Below are 12,519 nucleotides of genomic sequence, written 5' to 3'. Positions count from 1 at the left end.
GGTAGGCATTCACTCTTCAGTTAACCACCATGTAGAACCCACTTTTGTTTTATCTTGGTTCACTTCTTATCATTTCACACATTTATGTTACCTGCCTAATACTTAAATGCACTTGAGTTCTTTATTAGTGACTTACAAGATGCCAACTCTCTAAAAATGTGTATTTCAGCTTCAGAAATGCTGGAAATTCCCTCAGTGTGCTTTCCCTTTTCTAAGAAAGTCTGAAGTGCAATATTAATGCCAAAGCTGTTGAAAGCATGGATTTGCCAATGGTGGCTATATAATCATGGGCTAATTATTTAATCCCTCCCAGACGTCTTATCATCTGTAAAATAAGTATAATAATAATTGCCCTGTGCATTTCAACCAGCGTGCTGCATAGATTTCTAATACCAATGCTTTTGCCTTAAAAATGAAACATGGGGTCTGGTGTGTATACAAGAAGCTTTGAAGTCACCACTCACTCACTCCTAACAAGTAACACGCTGAATAAACTAAAATATCAACAGATTTTCTTAGATCTATCAGAAAAGGGAGGTCACAGGGCAAGCCACTGCACCAAAGTTAGAGAGACAGACAGGCATGTATAGAGACTCACAGCTTACCAGAGCAGAAGCCCACAAGCATGAACCTCTGAGGGAACCAGCGCCGGGAGAGAAAGACCTGAGCAGTGGGGGGCGAGTTGCTGGAGGCTCCCTGCAGACAAGTGTGAGTTAACATCTCCAGGGGGATCAGTCACAGGGAGGCTCCTATACTTCTGTGAGTTTTACCTCCAGGAGCTCTACGAGATGCTTACAGTGTGTATCAGAGGAAAAACAAAACAAAACAAAACAAAACCTTCTGGCAAGGGGAAAGGACAAGGAACCATTTTGAAATATGCCAGATCACCCTGTTCTGACCAAGGCCTGCCCTCAGGAGGAAACTGTTTTACCAGAACCCAACCTGCTGGGAAAGGACTTCAAGGGCTAGTAAATAAGAGCTACATGGGCACTGTAAGAGGAATCGTTACATCCAAAAGGTTAAAAATAAATACAGTTTTAAAAAATAAAACAGAGCCCATCTCTCCATAGGGATTATCTAGGAGCCGAATTCATATTCACATCCAGACACTCCTGTTTTCCCTTTTCTAAAACGGAGTACTATCGCTGAAATCCTATGCAACGTATTTCTTACTTAATAAAGTTAATAGCTATTTAAATAATCAGCTTACTCTCAAATATAGTATATCTTGAATTCAAATTATCTTTTCTTCTCAATTTTCCCACTCCTGTTAGTGAGGAAGTTAGTATCCCAGTATTATAGACCCGAAAACTTTTTATCGTCCTTAATCCATTCTGTTTCTGCAAATTGTCACAAATATCTCTCAGAATTCCTCATTCATTTTCTTTACCACTGATTAGCCCCAGAGTTATTACCATCTATGGTGTGCTGAATATCTTTGAACACCTTTTATTTCTATGTATTCATTCTGTTCAGATTCAGCAAGACTTGATTGAAATATTAAAGCTTACTTGTAAAGAATAAGTGCTCCAGACTGGGGGGGTGTGCTTGGCTGGGATGGAGGTGGGTATGGGCAGCCCAGCCACAGAGACGAGTCCCTGAGGAATAGCTGGCTTGTCCAGGCCTAAAGTCCAGTGGAGCGCTTCTGTTCAACTCTCATTCCCCAAATGGTCACTGTGACCATATTAAATCTGGTGGACAGGGAAGAGTGGGAACAAATCCGAGCTCGTGGTAGAAATGGTTTTTTAAAATGTGACCGTATAGGGCAGAAAACGAAACAACACACTGGAAATGTATAAAAACCTTTTGCTCTTGAGGAAGACAATTGTCAATGTTGTTCCTTGATCAGATATACTTTTTGTGACTGTATTTTCAAAGATTCCTGTAAAAAGATCCAGTTCCCTTTGCAACTCGTATGGAACCTAACTAAACAATGTCGTCACTGAATAAGGAAAACAAGTCTAAGAATAAGGACCAGGAGATTGCAGAGATTTGCAAAAGGAAACTCTGTTTCAGATTCTCATGGGAAGGTTTCTGTTCTCAGCTGGAGTTCCTTTGGGAAGAACTTAATTATTAGCATGACAGAGCACAAATATTTGTTTAAGTAAATAAATAATAAGTCTATCAGAAACAAAGGATCTCTCTGTAATGGAAGTTGTAATAATAAGTTGGCTACATACATCTCGTCTATTAAAATAAAAATTCAGCAATTAACTTTGGTTTGATTGTGAACACTCAGAACTGTCAGACAACAATCAATAAATGACAGTTGGAACACCTGCTATATGGTAAGTGCCATGTTGTATGTTATAGGACTATTCCTTGTTTTTAAAATTTATTTCTGTAACTTTTTTTATTTTGTTACATAGCACTACAAGCTGATAAAAAATCAGCTTCAACAAGCGTTAAGAACAAGGATCATTTAGTTTTGAGAAGAAATGTCTTAAAGCCAAGAGGCATATGGTGGAGGAGAAAGAACACTGGGACTATATATCAAAGAAACTTAGCTTAAATTCTAACTTCTGCTTACTTAGAATATTTCTCTGGGTTGCATACTTAAAATCCCCTCTGGGTCTCAGCATGCCTGCCTACAAACTGGGAAAAATACGATCTATAAGGCCTATTTATGGAGTTGTTAAAATAAGCAGAAATATTTTACTTCACATGTTTTTTAGGATTTCCATAATATCTAAGCACTTTGGCTTAAGAAACCTAAGAAACCAAATGCGGAAAAGTCTATGTGAACAGCTTTCTCTCTTCTCCAGAGATCAAAGTAGATGTTTTTTTCAAAAAAGAAAAATCTTTCACACATCAATTTGAAGTCCCTGTCATAAAAAAAAAAACTGAACTCTGCACTGAAAATGAATCGATAAGACGAACTGTGTGTCCCACCAGCTCAGCCTCTTCTCTGGCTGGCCTTAGACTTGCATGGCCAACTGTCTGCCGGCCCCCAGGGTATCTTTACCGTGTCTGTTAATGGAAGCATCTGCTCCTTCACACTGCTTCTCACAGTGAAATGAAACAACAGCAAACACTCAGTTAAATGACATCACTATCAACCTAATCATTTAAGTCAGAATTTGCTGCTCATCTTAGGTGTACTCTCCCTTTTTCAAACAGCGTCTCCAGATTTTCTGATTTTTATTGGCTACGTAATTCTCAAAGCAATTTCACCTTGATCTTGCTACTCTAACTCAGAAACTCTGAGAGTACCGGATAGTCTTTTAATATGTGTTCCTGCTTCTACTTCAGCTGCTCTTACCTCCTTTATTGTGCTACCCCCAAACTATATTTTATATTACTTTCCAGAGTGGAGTATAAATAATAAATAATAATAATAAATAATACATGATAATAAATAAATAATAAAGCATTACTTTCCTACTTAAAAATTCTTGATGACTCTTTATGCCAACAGGATAATGTCTTTAGCATGCCATGTAAGGCTACCATGATTTCTCCTTGCCTTTTAAATGACCCTCAGTTCCCACCAATTTCACTCATTCTTTGCTCTCAACTAACACAGAGGTATCTCAGTGCCCAGTGCCTCTCATCTGCTTCCTATTTTCACGGCTCTGCTCAAGCTTTTCTCTCTGTCTGTAATACTTTCCTGTGGGTTCTATGAACAATTACTACAAATGCTGTGGCACAAAACCACATGCATGTATTTTTTTTGTAGTTCCTGAGGTCAGAAGTCCAATGTCAGCTTCACTGGGTTGAAATCAAGGTGTCCGCCAGGTCCTGCCCCGCCAGAGTCACTAGGGGAGGGCCCATTCCTTGCTTCTTCCAGCTTCTGGTGGCCACCAGCCTTCCCTGGCTTGTGTTTGCATTACTCCGATTTCTGCTTCTGTGCCCACATTGTCTTCTCATCTTCTGTCAAATATCCCTTTGCTTCCTTCTAATAAGGCTACTTGTGATTGCATTTAGGGCCAACCCTAATAACTAGGATAATCTCCCATCTCTAGAGCCTTACATTAATCTCATCTGCAGGCACCCTTTTCCTATATAATTTGACATTTACATGTTCCAGAAATTAATTGGGACCTGATATTTGAGGGGGGAGGGAGGAATTATTCAGCCTATTATTCTATCCCTTTAGAATTTAGTGAGGTTTCTCTTATCTCTGGATCCATGGCACTCTGTGCTTATATCAGTTTCTACTTGATACATAAATATTAAGGCTTCCTCAAAGGCCAGAGGATGGATGATTTTGTTTGTTTTCCTTTCTTACTCCCAGTGCCCTAGAGTGGTGTCTGGCCCACAGTAGGCAATCAATATATATTTCTTGAACCTTTGAAATGAAGTCAGCTCTGCTCTTTTATTTTCAAAATAGGTGACTTACCCAGTGGGAAAGAACAAGAAGCTAGCACATAGTTTTCTCACTGTCTGGAGCATCTCATGGCTAGGGTGGGTTGCTTCCTGACCCTAGCCAATAAAATAATGCAAATAAAAACACTTCATTTTCCAAATGCTGGCTTATTAATTCACTTCCTTAGGATAAAAATTCCAAGACATAACTGGCCAATAGGATTATGTGGAGCACTCTGACTCAGAACACCCCGATCAAACAATAGCTGTGTCCACACGTGCTTATCTATTAATGTGAAATGAGATCTTACCATCACTATTAATACTTGCATCTATAAATCAAACAAAATAAAGACATTTTGTTCAGGAGAAGCATCAAATAAAGAGGGCATGTGACAGACATGCTGTAGGATGATCTCCAATGAGCCACACCCTGGTATAAACCCTTCCCCTCGAGTGCAGGCAGCAACTGTGACTTGTTTCTAACCACTAGAATACAGCAAAAATGATGCAATAACTGTCCTGTAATTACAAGATAAATATATGTAAAAGATACACCCCCCCCCCCAAGAATGATCGGGTGCCAGCATGCACTAGAGAGACAGCTCTTTATTTCTGGCTTTCAGAAGTAAGCTTCCATGTTTTGCAAGGGGATATGGACAAGTCTATGTGGCAAGGAACTCCAAGTAGCCTCCAAGAGCTGAGAGAGGCTACTGCTGACAACCAAAAGGGAAAAACAAAATGTTACCAGAGTCCTGTAGACACGAGGAGAGTGGAAATACTTCTTTCACTAGTAGGACTTCAGAGAAGATCGCAGCCACAGCTGACACCGAGATGGCAGCCTGGTGAGACCCTGGACCAGAACTTCCAGCTGAACAGTGTCGCGCGGACTTCTGACATCTAGAAACCGTGAGATAATAAATATGTGTTGCTTCGAGTCGTGAAGTTTGTGGTAGTTAGTTTGCAGCAATAGCAAACTAAAGCAAGACATAGCTTTCTCTGTAATACAGAACTGGCTGAAATGTAAGGGAGCCATTGCAGAGTCTTAGAGTAGTGAAAAATCGCAGAAGAAAAGACTTGGCATAAAGTCAAACCGAAAAAAAAATCAATTTTACCCCAAATGAGAAAGAAAATAGAGGGATACCTAAAAAATTCGCTGTGGCTTTATGTTTATGAATATAAAAAGAGGGTACCTTAAAAGGGTCAAGTTTTTTAAAAAATAGACAAGGAGATGGGGTAAAAGGAAATAAAAAGCCAAATTTATATATGTATCATAAGCCTGTTAAATAATATTATTGAGGTTAAAGCACAAGTGATCAGAATCTTGCAAAAAAAAAAAATCAGAGAGGGGAGAATCTGTTTTACATAAGGACCGAGATGCAGGGAAAGGAGAGCCCTGTGATGGGTGGCCATCTGCCCGTGGTGGAAAGACTGCAGGCTTTGTGCCAGCCTGGCTTCAATACTTACTCCCTGTGTAACCCTGAGCAAATCACAGCTCAAATGTTCTATTAGAATACATTTTCTTCTTGGAAATTGTATTAGTGAGGGTTTTCCAGAGAAACAGAACCTGTAGGACCTGGTGTGTGTGTGTGTGTGTGTGTGTGTGTGTATGTGTGTGTGTGTGTATGTGTGTGTGTTTATATATATTTATTTATTTATTTCAGTTTTCTATATATATTTCAGTTGTATCAGTTGTATGTGTATATATTTAAGTTTTAATTTTGAAAATTTAATTTTGGAATATTTATTTCTAGAATGTAATGGAAGGAGTTGAGAAAATAGGAGTAACGCGTCTTTCGCACATCCGCATTGCTCAGCCTTTTAAGCTCACTATTTCTGCAGAACACTCACTCACTGAGGGAAACCATGTGCTGGTTTCCTATTGAAGCAGCTGTGTTACAGAAGGAAGGCTGTTTTTGAAGATTACAGTCACTTTTGTTTCTACTGTAGCTACTGACCAACTTCAAGTGATTAAGAAAGAGCTCACTAAAATTTTAGCCTACTTACAACTTTTGAGAAAAACTAAAGCTATTACAGTAGCTTCAAAGCAAATCTCTAGTGTCTGTGGAAGGACTGACGTAAATTTTTAGAGGACACAAAAAGGGTGATTAGCTGAGTTGTAATTACTATTGGCAATTATGTTTTAACTATTTTCAATGTAGTGGGAAACTAAAACCTTATGAAACAATAAACACCTCAAGAATAATTTAAAGGAGTAAAATAAATACTGAATCATTACCTTGAAAAGATAATTGCAATTATATGTATACATGCTGAGAAAAATTAGCAAAGCCATTCAATTATTTAGTCTCACATATGCTTTGAAAACCTTTGAAAATTGTTGAGGTATTCATCATTTTTCTTTTCCCCCCAAAAAAGCCCATGTAATTTATTTAATTACTAACATTACATATTGAATAAAACATTTCTTTAGAATATGATACCCAAGTGAAAGATTATCTTTCAAAGCTTGCTCTAAAAGTGATTTAGAATTACAAAGGCATATCTGTCATAGGTCAATTCTATTAATGATGTCAACTGAGTTTTTAAATTGCTTGGAAATGATATAAACGTCTTTACCTTATTCAAAGGCAAATTATACACACATATCTCATATCAAAAAATCATATATTATAAATATGTTAATATTTATTGTAACATGGAACAATACTGGTTCACAAAGGTGAAGTTTATTATGATAAGGACTTTATACAGTTCAAATTCTATTGCAGAATTTATCAAACTTTGTATTTTTCTCTAAATTGAAATTGACATATAAATTTTATTACAATACCAATACAATACTATATATAATTGTATATTATATAATTTTAAGACACAGTCAAGGAAATAGCCCATAAAGGAGAAGTTAAAGACATAGAGTAGGTCAATGGGAGAGAAAATGTCAGATTCATTGGGAATCAATCTTGTAGGTTCAAAATCCAATTAATGTGAGTTTCAGCCAGAAAGAACACATAAGATAGCACTGAATAAATTGGTAAAGGAAAACTACAATAAAATTTCCAGAACTGAGTAACAGAAATCTCCACATTTAGAGGGCCAAGTGAACACCAGCACAGTGAATGAAAACAATAACATGCACCAAAGAATAACATTGTGAAACGTTAGAACAATGCTGATCTTTACCTAAAAGCATCCAAGAGGAAAGGAAAAAAGAAAGCAAACGAGAGGAAAGGGGAGGACAGGAAAAAGAGAAGAGACGAATAGAAAAGGAAAGAAAGGAAAAGATAAGAATTCAGATTAGTTGCGGTTTGTAGAGTAGGTTAGTGTTCAGTATTCAGATATGATTTGTTAAATTTTAAGCAAAGACTTCCAAGAGGCTATTAGCCAAAAACTATAATCATGAATAGGTGTAGACTAAAAACGGCCCTCCCAGAACAAATAATGCTGGAGTCCTTTTGTTACACAGTGGTCTGTTTCGCATACTTATTCAGATAAACAACCAGTTCATCAAAAGTAATCACTCATACCAAAAAAAAATCTGTTTAGGGAACCTGATGTTACATGTAATGAGTGAACTGTTAGAATATAAATTGATGAACTGAGCAATTATTAGTTCTATGATTCATATACTGTAGCCAAAAAATACTTGATTGTGGGTTAATAGAAGTTTTTGGATGGTAGCCACTATTCATATTAATGGAAGTTGTGTATAGTAGCCACACTTATTGTAACATCTTCAACATGTGGTTAGAGTAAATGCCCAGGTTTGAATAATTTCTTTGGAAGAGGTTTTGGAGCATTTGTGATTGCAGAGAAATTGCTTCTAATCTCTGGCTGGGAATGTTATCTGTGGTATTTGTGCCATGATGAATTGCATAAAGTGCTTTGAGAACAGAAAAAAGATAGAACTTAGCAATCAGCTGTCTTTTTTTTTTTTTCCTGTAAAATAATCCCTTTAGATTCCTTACCTAACCCCAACATAATGTGCAAATGCTCGAGCACCTCAATGCAGTTTAAATCTGTTAGCTGTTTGAAAACATGTGCTTTGTGAGATTAGAATACCATTTGCTTTTTAAAAAAAATCCACCAGTCTTCCATGATAAATTTCCATATTAGCACATGAAAGTATCCAGAAGTAATTCCAACTTAAAAACATGTGTTTCTGCTAAAACTTTAATTCCTTTATTAGTGAATTGGATTATAATTAGAGGTAAAATGAATACCACAATTCTGATTGAAAATGATCCATTTGTATACTGATTCTCACTTTGCCATTAATAAATCTAGAAATGCGTACATACATCTAAGGGGAATGGTTCCGTGGGACTAACATAATCAGCACCAAGTTCAATTATGAAAATTATTGGATTTTTCTTCTATATGTATTTTTTCTTTGTCCTTTTGCTTTTTACCTAGGAAGACTCTCCTCCCCAAGATTACTTGGAAGATTCCCATTTATGTGTCAGCTTGATCCTGAAGTTTAATTTTCATGCTGATTTTTAACATCTATAATTCATTTTTCTTCATGGTATGAGGTACAAACATAATTTATTGTTTAATGACTTTCTAATAGTATCAATGCAATTTAAAGATATATCGCACATGCTAAAAATTTTATACTCACAATAAAACAAATTTCTATGTACTCAATTTCTACACTCAAAAATTTATTCTATTAATGAATATATCAACCCAGTTCTAGTAAAATAGTATTTACTTATTTTTTAGTATGATTTAATTCATAAGATATTTTCTTGCTATTTTACCTAAAAATTTCTCAATTATTTTTGCATATTTTCTTTTCCAGAGCAGACTGTCCATATTCAATTAAACTGTCTTTGTTGGGATTTTAAATTGCCATTACATTTACCTTCAGATTAATTTGAACAATAATTACAGATAATACAGATAACAATCTGAACATTGACTCTTTCTGTTCATTTTTGTCCATATATTCAAAGCTTAAAAGCTTCAGTAAAGAAATAGAGAATTCATCATGTAAGTATTATACATTCTCTTTTAGTTTTATTCTTCTTTGCATTCCTTTTTTCCCCTTTTTTTACTTGTGAAAAGGACTATATTTCTACCATGTTAGAAGTTATTAATGATATTTACCTCATGAAGTTTCTTAGAGGATGAAATGTTGTAAACCTAAAAAACATTAAAAAAAAGTTGCCTGTTATATACTATATTAAACATGTGTGAGCTACTATTTTCACTGTTTGGAATTATTGCTTTTGTTACGTTTATCTTTTATTCGGCCACCTTACTGAATGGCTTTATGCATGCTAATAATGTAAGTAATACAGCTATAGAAAAATAGCATTTGTAGATAATAACCATTTTGTCTCCTTTCCCCCATATTTACTATTTCCTCATTGTGCTGGATAGAACTGCCAACTCTATGCTGAAAAGTAACAAACAGTATCCTCTTTTTAGAGGAAAATTAAGAGCATTAATTCTATAGATTATTTTATTTTTTTTTTGATATTTGGATTTTTAAAAAATGTAACTTTAATCACATTAAGAAATCTCTATTTTTAGATTATGAAAGGTTTTTTTTTCTTTTTTTAAAATAGCTGTTAAATTTTAAGAAGTGTTTTTGGGAGCATGTTAGTCATAGAGTTTTTTCTCCTTTATCTTGGTGATCTATTGAAATAGTCTACCAAGTTTCCTGTTGTTCAACCAACTTGACATTTTTAGAATAAGTTGTACTAGCACATGATGGTTGGCTCTTTAAATACATTTCTGGATTTGATTTGCCAATATATTTAGGACCTGGGATCTATATTCATAAGTGACATTGGTCTGGGTATTTCTTTGTTCTCTGTGTGTCTGTGTACACCATTTATGTCTGGATTAGTTTATGATAGGCACAGAAAATGAGTTGGGAAGTATTCCATCTTTTCAAGGTTCTAGAACAGGATAATGACACACAGGTACTTTCTCCTTGGGTATTTGTTTGGGTCACTCTGCTCTCGTGAATCTGGAGCTTTGGATGGAGAAATTATACATCTACTCTAAAACAAACTGTAGGGAAATGAGATTAGCTGTGAAGACTAGTTAACCTGACCTCAGAGAAACAAAACTAACAGATAAAATTATAGCATTCATGAACACCTGCTATGTAATTAGTTGCGTATTTTTGTGTTTTTGTCCATCTCCCATGACCAGAATCTATTGAGTACTTTGTTCATTGTTATGCTTGTAGCACTGAGAATAGTGCCAGCTCTGTAGTAGACACTCAATAACTTTTTGTTCATTAAATAAATGAATAAAGTAATAGATGATTTTGCTTTGGTTGTGAATGGATGTTTCTTTAAGGAGATGTGAAAAAATTCTAGGTAGTATAATAATATATCTGTCAGAATACTAATTATATTTTAGCACCATTTACCTGAGACCGAAATATATACATATATACACACATATATACATATATACACACATATATACATATATATATATATATAGAGAGAGAGAGAGAGACTCTGTTTCTTAGAAAAGTATGTGCATAATTATATTCTCTCTGTTCAGGTTTATAACTTCACTCTAATCCAGCCCCAGGCTGATGTCTTAATTAGATTTACTTTTGGAAACCAGCGGACCTAAGGGAGGAAGAGGCTATGATGAAGAATGCAAGTATCTTGATAACAACCATTCATATGTTGTTTTCAGTGTCATGCATGTTAGGAAGTTAAGTTTTTCTTTCCTATCAGTAGATATACTAAGCTTCCTAAAGACATCAATCGGAAGTTTCTTGGGAAGATAGGAATAAGATTTTCCCCAAAAGAGGAAAAACATTTAATTCTATAGTGTAATAAATCAGCTGGTAAACTTCTTTAAAAAAAAATCACTCTTGTTACTTTTAACACAGTGGCATGGATTAAAGAGAGCTCATAGCCTAAGTTTAAATTTTTTTAAGTAATTTGTAATAAAAGGAAAAAAAATGTAAGTTGTTCAGCTGTTACCTTGTTGACACCACAAATTGTCACACTCTCTTTTCCCTTTTTTTTTTTTTTTTTTTACAGAGTCTCTTTCTTCTTTTGGAACAGACACATCACCCTAACCCCCAGTTACTTTTTCCTTCCTCTTTCTATGGGTTCTGCTCCTGTTTCAACTTTTACCTACTTTTGAAGACCTTTTTATCTACTGATACACTTTCTGCAGCTCTTAATCAAAGCTGCGTTTTAGCAATGATAATATTTATTGTAATTTTAACTGTCTCTGTTTTTCTCTTAGTAGACTCTATTCTCTATCAGGGCAGAAAATTCACTATTTAATTGTTGACCTATTTAATTAAACCCAACATAGCATTAATAAAGAGTGGCAATGAATCAATGTTTGGAAAACGAATGTGTTTTTAAGAAGGATGTATTCCTGTGATAGACCTAGCCTGGAAACGAAACTCCTTTACCTGGGCCTCAAAATGTAATCCACAAAGGTTGAATTCTTCTATTTGTTGTTGTAGACTTTTCTCAACTCTCAAATTTATACATATACAAACAAGGAGAGAGAAAGAGAAGAAAGTAATATGGGGATGTGGAGAAGCAGGGACAACTGATGAAAAGAGCTATAAAAACTATAAAAGAGTGATCGTTTTTGCATGTCAAATTGATATTTTTATTTTATAACAGGAGTGAATTATGTCAGAACATCCCTTCCAAACGTCCTTTCCTTTTTAGATTTCTTTTTCTTAATTATAAAGTACTACATAAGGAAACATGGCATGTTTCTGTTCACTGCTATTTAAACAACATGAAGCTGATCGCTTTATTGACTTTTTCCCAGAAATCTTACTGTTGTCTATTGGTATAACACTTTTTGAAAAGTGAGAGAAAAGTTACTTATTAAGGAAGACATTGGAAAGGTGAAACTCTGGGGTGCCCATTGGAAAGGTGAAACCCTGGGGTGCCCATTGGAAAGGTGAAACCCTGGGGTGCCCATTGGAAAGGTGAAACCCTGGGGTGCCCATGTTTCTCCTTGAGAGCCTCACATGACTCCAAAACATGGAATACTCACGTGCAGCGCTGTCAACCTAAACTAAAATATCCAAGGTGGCCATCATCCTCCTTCTCCCGTTTCTTTTCATGATTGGGTTAACTTATCCCCACTTGTCTTTCACAGAAGAAACCCAAGAAGATGTAGGCTCAGGTAGTATTAATAGAAAAAGCAAAACTGATCCAATCAAAGTAAATTGATGAAGAGAGATCTTTTTTCTAGGTCCTAGGATAAGGTAGACTTCAG

At 35.6% G+C, this 12,519-nt stretch overlaps 2 long non-coding RNA genes across 2 annotated transcripts in view; one reads left to right on the top strand and one right to left on the bottom strand.

Moving 5' to 3' along the window:
* Positions 1-9,625, bottom strand: part of LOC141575903 (uncharacterized) — a 46,982-nt gene extending 37,357 nt beyond the window's left edge. Inside the window, exons 1-2 of the long non-coding RNA XR_012503994.1 lie at positions 9,388-9,625; positions 5,057-5,208 (exon numbers count right to left, since the gene is read on the bottom strand). This is a non-coding gene — a long non-coding RNA (uncharacterized LOC141575903). The remainder of the gene's footprint in view (positions 1-5,056; positions 5,209-9,387) is intronic.
* LOC123614473 (uncharacterized) lies at positions 2,040-12,148 on the top strand. The gene is made up of 5 exons (XR_006721883.2): positions 2,040-2,288; positions 4,935-5,217; positions 8,689-8,807; positions 9,234-9,270; positions 10,810-12,148. It is a non-coding gene; the product is annotated as an uncharacterized LOC123614473 (long non-coding RNA).
* The last annotated feature ends 371 nt before the right edge of the window (positions 12,149-12,519 follow it).

This window comes from Camelus bactrianus, chromosome 34 (genome assembly GCF_048773025.1).
Source record: "Camelus bactrianus isolate YW-2024 breed Bactrian camel chromosome 34, ASM4877302v1, whole genome shotgun sequence".
Taxonomy (NCBI): Eukaryota; Metazoa; Chordata; class Mammalia; order Artiodactyla; family Camelidae; genus Camelus; species Camelus bactrianus.
Note: the sequence above shows the minus strand (reverse complement) of the source record. Positions and strands in the feature narration are given on the sequence as shown.